We start from the raw sequence: 8,416 nt of genomic DNA, 5'->3' as shown, positions 1-8,416 counted from the left end.
CGCGCCGGGTTCGGCCTGGGTCCACCGGTGCCAATTTCGGCCCAAACCGGCGAAAAACATGTTCCTGGGGCACGACTGGGCCGATTTTTGGGCGTCGGCGCTCAAAAAACGCCTGGGTGCCTATCGGGGGCGCGGCTGAAGATGCTCTTAGCTAGTGGAAATGGGTGAGGGCCGAGGGCCGAGGGCCGTGGGTACCCGGTGGGCTGGGCTTTCACCTTCGTCTAGGCCAGGGTCGTGGTGTGTTCTCCCTAAACAAATGCCGGAGGCCGAGTTCTTTCTCCCAATTCTCAAGATTCTAGGAGCATCGGACAAAAGAAGAATTGGGTCAGAGTCTTGTTCTCGAAAAACAAATGCTCAAATCAGAGTGGAATCACGATTCCAATTCAAGATTACACATATACTTTTGACGTGGACACGAACACTTCATGATCAAATTCTATTTCCATAAATCTAGGACCATCTCAACGAAATAAAACAAGGTGTAATTGTAGGCTTGTTGTTATGAAAACAATTGCCAACTAGAGGTATTATTTGTAATGCGGTTTTAAGTAGAGTTAGCTTGGATGCGTAGATACATGGACAAAACCAAATACAACAATATTTTAATAATAGGTTTAGTTGTCTCGATAGAGCACGGAGTCTTGTGTTAGGAAGGCCTCATGGGAGGAGGTGGATGGTCGCAGGCTTGTGATGCGACTCCTTGAAACCTTCTACCGGACTCATGCGTGAGGTCCATCCAAGTTGTAACACGAGAGGTCTTTTGGATTGAATTGTTAGAGGTTTGGGACAAGATTCCCAAAAGAGATATGTTAGGGAAATGATAATTGATCATAGATTGGATTTTATTGGTCTTTTGGAAACCACAAAATATTTTTTAAACAATGAACTACACTCTTTGAGTGGTAGAAAAAGTAGTGGCGTTGAAATCATCCTAGGTGGAGGTCCAGTGGGATTTTAGTGGGTATTAATAAAATTGTGTTTGATATTATCCAAGTGGAGGAGGGGAGTACTTTATTAGGATATTACTTTTTGATAAGATTGCCAAATTTAATTCGGATCTCATTACTGTTTATGGTGATGCGCACTTGGAAGGAAAAGTTAACTTCCTACATGAGTTGGCTAGAATATATCATGATAATCCTCTACCATGTTTAATAGGTGGGGATTTTAACATAATTGGAAAGAGTTGTGAAAAAACAAATCCAATGATGTTGATCACTAGAGTTTTGTGTTTAATACATCATTTTAACACGCCGGGTTGAGAGGGAAGCCTTTAAATGGGAGAAATTCACGTGGGGAAATAATTTGGAGGATGCTACCTTTGAAACACTAGATAGAGTATTCTTCTGCCCTATATGGGAGGAACATTGTCCTTTGTCTATGTTGCAAGCCTTTGCTAGGGAGGTTTCTGATCATACTCCTTTGGTTTTAGATTATGGAGATCGCTGCCATGCCCCTCCTATTTTCAGTCCGAGAAATCATGGATGCTTATAGAGGGTTTTAGAGATTTTGTCTTTAAAATTTGGAATGAAAATTATTATGGATCCAATTTCGAAAGATGGAGGGAAAGACTGAGAAATCTAAGGAAGAAAGTTAGAGGGTGGAATAGAAATGTTGATGTTTGGTTTACAAGACTAAGTTGGGGGGTTTAGGTAAGCTAGATGCTATTGATAAAAATATTGAGAATATGATGTTTTTGCATATGATAGACAAGAGCAGAAAGAGCTCAGAGATCAGTTGGCTAGAAAAATAGGAATAATTGAAGTGGCTGCAGAGATATAAGGATAAAGAAATTGTGGATGGAGACAACAATACTAGATACTATCATGCTAAAGTAAAATGGGGGAGAAGAAAAAAATATGATGTCTTCCTTGGAATAGGAAGAAGGGGTGATAGAGGGTGAAGTTCAACTGAATTTTTTAAATAAAAATAGGTAACCTAATTGCTCTGATATTGCTCTCCAAAACCAAGTTTTGCCTCAGATTACTAGAGAGGTGGCTGGCAAATTAATAGAACCTTTTTCTATGCAAGAAATTCGTGATGGAGAAAAATAAAAGCCCTGGTCCTAATGGATTCCCTATTGATTGTTATCAGGAATTTCAGGATCTTGTTAAATGGGACTTGAAAGGCCTTCTAGATGATTTCAATTGTGGTAGGTTAGACATTGATAGCTTAAACTATGGTATAATTACTCTTGTTCGTAAAACCAATGATGCTAAGAAAATTCTGAAATTCAGGCCTATTTGTCTCCTGAATGTGAGCTTTAAAATTATTACTACGGTGTTGATGAATAAATTGAGTAGAATTGTTTCACTGTTATTTTCTCTTCCCAAACTACATTTGTTAAGGGCAGGATGAAAGGTGTAGTGATTTTACATGAAGCTTTGAACTATATTCATTTTAAGAAAAAGAGTGTTTTGTTGTTTAAAGTTGATTTTGAAAAGCATATGCCAAAAGTAAGTGGCCTTTTGTAATCCAGATGCTCGAAGTGAAGGGATTTCCTGATAAATGGTGTGACTAGATCATGCTTATTATGAGGGTGGTAATGTGTGGGTTAGAGTAAAGGATAAAATTAGCACATATTTTAAAACCCACAAGGGCCTGAGGCAAGGTGATTCCTTATCACCTCTATTATTTATTTGGCTATTGATGCCTTGGTTGTTACCATGGTGAAAACCAGAATTAATAGTTTAGTTAAAATGGTTTTTGAAAGGATCAATACGGTCCACTAGAGTGGGTTGAATAAAAGACTACAAATTTTAATCTTTCTTGTCAATTTTAAGGTTTAGCGGATAAATAGGGTTCACTAAATATGCAGCTAGGTGAACACAACCTATATGACAAGCAAGCTTAAAGCTAAATATGCTAGGCAACAAACTAATTAGCAAGCCAACAAACATACAAAGCAAAGTAAAGTGCGGGAAAGGATTAACCACGAGTGAGGCGAGGACGCGGATTTTATCCAGAAGTTCACTCTTCCTTGGGGAAGAGCTAATCTCCGTTTAGAGCGGTGCCAGAGCCAAAGCTTTCAGAACGCCACCGAAGGCTCATCGTAATCTCTTTCGATTCACCCCCTACGGATGAGCCTCGAATCACTCGGGGGTGGTCTTGAAGGCGACCCCCACCCCTTTACAGACTTCCCCGGAGCACAACACAAGCAAGGAAGCTTCCGGAGGAATCTCTAACCGCCTAGGAGTCCAAGCTCCAAGAGTAACTGTAAGGGCATATTTCTCCCTAAATGGTTTTGGTGATTGATGACAGTGCATTTGTGGACTAATTGTGTGCATCGAGCATTTTAGATATCTCATGTCTAGGCACAAGACGATTCGGTGCCCCTCGGAGCCTATCGAAGACGGCTGTTCTCTACGTTTCTTTTTGGTGGATTTGAGTCGTAGAAAAGTCGTACTATTAAGAGGGGGTCCGCTTCGAAAAGGTTAGGGTGGAATCAACACGTACACATCTGTTCCTTTGCACCACCTTTCCTTCACATCGATGGAGCACCGTCCATTTATCCATGTCTCTGTGATATGAAGGCTGACAAATGCTAAAGCCTCTGTGACATGCAGTAGTACTGCTCAAGGGAGCAGTAGTACCGCAGGGGCGTGCGGTAGTACTGCTCAGGAGAGCGGTAGTGCTGCTGCCTACAGTCCTGACGCTGACGCATACAGTAGTAGGCGTGGATGTAATTTTTTACTTCCGCCCCTTTGCGGTAGTACCGCTCCCTGTGAGCGATAGTACTGTGCCAGATTTTTGCACAGCTCCAACCTCAGCGGAAGTAGTTACGGACATAATTTATTACTTCTGTGCTTTTCCAAGCGCCAATTGAGCCTCGTAGGGGCGCGCGGTAGTACCGCTCCGGCGGTTCTACCACTCGTTGCCCTATGCAATAGGCCCTCACCTGGTTACTACCGCTCAAGCGATAGTACCGCACCATGCAGCAGTAGTACCACAACACTCTGCGGTAGCACCGCAGCCTTGTGTGGTAGTACCGCACCATGTGGGCTGAGAAAGGGGATAACGGTTGGATCTTTTCCCCCACTATATAAAGGAGGTCTTCTTCCCCAAAAAGACCACCTCTTCCTTCTCCAAGCTCCATTGTTGCTCAAACCTCCATTTTCGCCCGATCTCTCTCCCTAGCCAATCAAACTTGTTGATTTTCTAGGGATTGGTTGAGAAGGCCCCGATCTACACTTCCACCAAGAGAAATTTGATTCCCCCCACTAATCCCTTGCGGATCTTGTTACTCTTGGGTGTTTGAGCACCCTAGACGGTTGAGGTCACCTCGGAGCCATATTCCATTGTGTTGAAGCTTCGTGGTGTCTTTGGGAGCCTCCAATTAAGTTGTGGAGATAGCCCCAACCTTGTTTGTAAAGGTTCGGTCGCCGCCTTCAAGGGCACCAATAGTGGAATCATGACATCTTGCATTGTGTGAGGGTGTGAGGAGAATACGGTGGCCCTAGTGGCTTCTTGGGGAGCATTGTGTGATGTAGGGTGGAACCCTATGGTGACGATCTTTCACATTTGGAGTGGATCCTACGGGGAAACACGAAGAACGCGCGGAAGAACATAAAGGAAATCACGGGGAGGAACGAGAGAAACACTCAATCGACAAGTAATCAATCACACGAGTGCTAGATCACCGAACACATAAGGTAGCACATGATCCAAAATCAACAAAGGGAGGATACAAAGGGAATCGTTCTTCTCCGTGAGGAGGTCTTGAATCCACGAGGGGATCTTCCCTTAGAGGGGTATTGAATCCACGTGGATCTTCTCCGAAGAGGCCGCGGTCTCTCACGAGGAGGAGATTCGATGGATGAGCGAGGCTCTATCTCACAAATGAGCTAAATCAACGCTAACCCTAAAACGTATGGGAGGAGGGGTATATATAGTCAAAGGGGCGAAGGGATACATGGGTCACGGCCCAAAGGAGCTGCATGCAGGCAGGGTGGCGCCGGATGTCCACGCGACGGGCCGGATGTCCGGTGTCTCGTGAGGCCCCGGATGTCCGCTCGGAGGGGCCGGATGTCCGGTGCTTCCGGAAGGGCCGGATGTCCGGTGGAGAGGCCGGATGTCCGGGCCATCAGGACCAAGTTCTGTGCATTCGGGACGCCTGGTCCGGATATCCGGGCGGGAGGCCGGATTTCTAGTGAGGGGGCGGATGTTCGGGCAGGACGCTGGATGTCCGGTCGCTGTAGTTTCTTCTGCAGAGGGCTGGCCGTGTAGATCTCCAGGGGCCGGATGTCCGGGGTCCCGGCCGGATGTCCAGTGCCTGGAGGCTGCTTTTGCCTTCTTCCATTGGTTCTTTTCTTCCTTGGACTTGGGGTCTTGTCCATCTTCATGTGCATCCTCGGGAGGGTCCTCTTGGTACCTAATCATGCACAACATTCCGAATTGAGGTAGTAGCCATGTCTCGAGAGGATCACATGATATATCACTAAGGAGAGAAGTCACCTCGGTCTCGAGAGCTCGAGCTCGTGCTCTAGTCATGGGTCCTCTTGGTGCTTGGTGAGACGACGGAAGGTCCATGGGGATGACCGAAGGATGCTCCGCATCATCTCCCCCCCCCCCCTTGTGAAAGATCCGACCTCGGACCGAAATCCTCATCACCATGGTACAGGGAGAGATCGGAGACGTTGAAGATGTCGCTCACGTTGTACTTGTCGCGTGGGAGATCGATCTTGTAAGCATTGTTGTTGTAGCGTGCTAGCACCTTGAAGGGTCCGTCGGCTCAAGGGAGAAGCTTGGACTTGCGTTCGTTGGGGAAGCGGTCCTTGCGAAGGTGTAGCCACACAAGGTCTCCAATGTTGAATATCATGGGATGCTTGTTGACGTTGAGCTTTGTCGCGAGTCGTTGTACTTGGCGCTCGATGGTGTGCCTTGTATCTTCATGCATCTTCTTGATGTAGCTTGCACGGGCACTTGCGTCGAGGTTGGTGCGCTCTTGTAGAGGAAGAGGTAGAATGTCCAATGGGGACAACGGGTTGAAGCCGTAGACGACCTCGAAGGGGGACTTGCCAGTTGTCGAATGTCTTGCACGGTTGTAGGCGTACTCGGCGATGGGTAGACACGCCTCCCACTCCTTGATGTTCTTCTTGATCAACACGCGAAGTAGAGTGGAGAGTGTATGGTTCGTCACCTCCGTTTGGCCGTCGGTTTGAGGATGGTATGCCGAAGAGAACAAGAGCTTGATCCCTAGCTTGGTGCATAGCGTCTTCCAAAAGTAACTCAAGAACTTGACGTCGCGGTCCGAGACAATCGTCTTTGGCACTCCATGAAGTCGCAAGATTTCCCTACAAAAGAGATTGGCAATATGTGAAGCATCGTCTATCTTGTTGCAAGGAATGAAATGTGCCATCTTAGAAAATCGGTCCACAACAACAAAGACGGAATCCTTGCCGTTTTGAGTTCTAGGCAAACCAAGTACAAAATCCATGCTAATGTCTTCCCAAGGTTGATAAGGTATAGGAAGGGGCATGTAAAGACCATGGGATTGAGCTTTAGACTTAGCTTTGCGACATGTAGAGCAACAGTTGGTGAAGCGTGAGATGTCACGGAACATCTTGGGCCAAAAGTAGTTCTTGGAGAGCGTGTTGAATGTCTTGTCGCGTCCGAAGTGTCCCATGAGTCCGCCTCCATGAGCCTCTTGCAAAAGGAGCAAACGAAGAGAAGACTCGGGAATGCAAAGTTTGTTAGCTCTCATAAGATAATCATCCTTTATGTAGTATCGTTCCAAGACGTGTGTGTCAAACATTTAGCATAAGGAGTAGCAAAAGAAGGATCATGCTCATACAAGTCTTTTATATGCTCAAAACCAATAACATTCAACTCAAGTTGAGTGACAAGTGTGCATATGCATGAAAGTGCATCCGCAACTACATTTTCCTTACCCTTAATGTACTTTATCACATAGGGGAAAGATTCAATAAATTCACTCCATTTGGCATGACGCTTGTTCAACTTAGTTTGACCTTTTAAGTACTTAAGCGTTTCATGATCGGTATGGATGACAAACTCATGAGGTCTAAGGTAATGTTCCCAAACATGTAGCACATGCACTAAAGCATATAATTCTTTGTCATAGATGGGATAGTTAAGTTGAGCACCGGAGAGTTTTTCACTAAAATAAGCAATGGCTCGTTTTTCTTGCATCAAAACTCCGCTAATTCCGGTACCACTTGCATCACAATGAACCTCAAAAGTTTTGTCAAAGTTGGGCAAAGCAAGAATCGGTGCATGAGTAAGCAAAGACTTGAGCTCATCAAAAGCGGTGGATTGCAAAGATCCCCAAACAAAAGAGCATTCTTCTTACTCAAGGCATGCAAAGGAGCGGAAATGGTGCTAAAGTTTTTCACAAAGCGATGGTAAAAACCTACAAGACCAAGAAAACTACGCACTTGTTGCAAATTGGTGGGTTGGGGCCAAGTTTTAATTGCCTCAATCTTAGTTTCATCAACATGGACACCCTTGGAAGAGACAACAAAACCCAAGAAAACCACTTTGTCAACACCAAATGTGCATTTTTTCAAGTTTGCATAAAGACGTTCCTTGAGAAGTGTTTGCAAAACAGCCCTAACATGATTAATATGTTCTTTCATGGTTTTGCTAAACACAAGAATATCATCAAAGTAAACCACAACAAAGATTCCATTGTAAGGTCGAAGCACATGATGCATAAGACGCACGAAAGTACCGGGAGCTTCCGATAAACCCATAGGCATAACTAACCACTCATATAAGCCAAATTTTCTTTTGAAAGCAGTTTTCCATTCATCACCCTCTTGTATGCGGATTTGATAATAGCCACTTTTAAGATTAATTTTTGAGAAAAAGTTGGCTCCGCTAAGCTCATCAAGCATATCATCGAAGCGAGGGATGGGATGCCTATAGCGAACGGTAATAGCATTTATAGGTCTACAATCGAAACACAAGCGAAAACTTCCATCGGGCTTAGGCACAAGTATAACGGGAATGACACAAGGGCTTAAGCTTTCACGTACATGACCGTTGTCGATGAGTTGTTGTACTTGCCGTTGTATTTCCTTAGTTTCTTCAGGGTTGACACGGTATGGAGCTTTGTTTGGGAGAGGCGCTCCGGGGATGAGGTCGATTCGATGCTCAATGCCTTGAAGAGGAGGTAGACCCGGAGGTAGCTCATCGGGGAAAATATCTTGGAATTCCTGCAAAAGAGATTGAAACACTAAAGGTAGCTCATGAGAGGTGTTAGTTTGTGGCTCTCCATCCTTGCACACAAGGACAAAGTGCATAACACTCGATGGGTTCTCACACACTTCTCTCATCTCACTTTTTGTGGCAAATAGGACTAGGTTTTTCTCTCTAGGCGAAGAGTCGCTCAAGTTTGGCTTGTGGCTCTCGCTCACTTTTGGGTGTATCACTTTCTCACTTTTCTCTCCAT

This window comes from Triticum dicoccoides, chromosome 7B, assembly GCF_002162155.2.
Source record: "Triticum dicoccoides isolate Atlit2015 ecotype Zavitan chromosome 7B, WEW_v2.0, whole genome shotgun sequence".
Lineage (NCBI taxonomy): Eukaryota > Viridiplantae > Streptophyta > Magnoliopsida > Poales > Poaceae > Triticum > Triticum dicoccoides.
Note: the sequence above shows the minus strand (reverse complement) of the source record.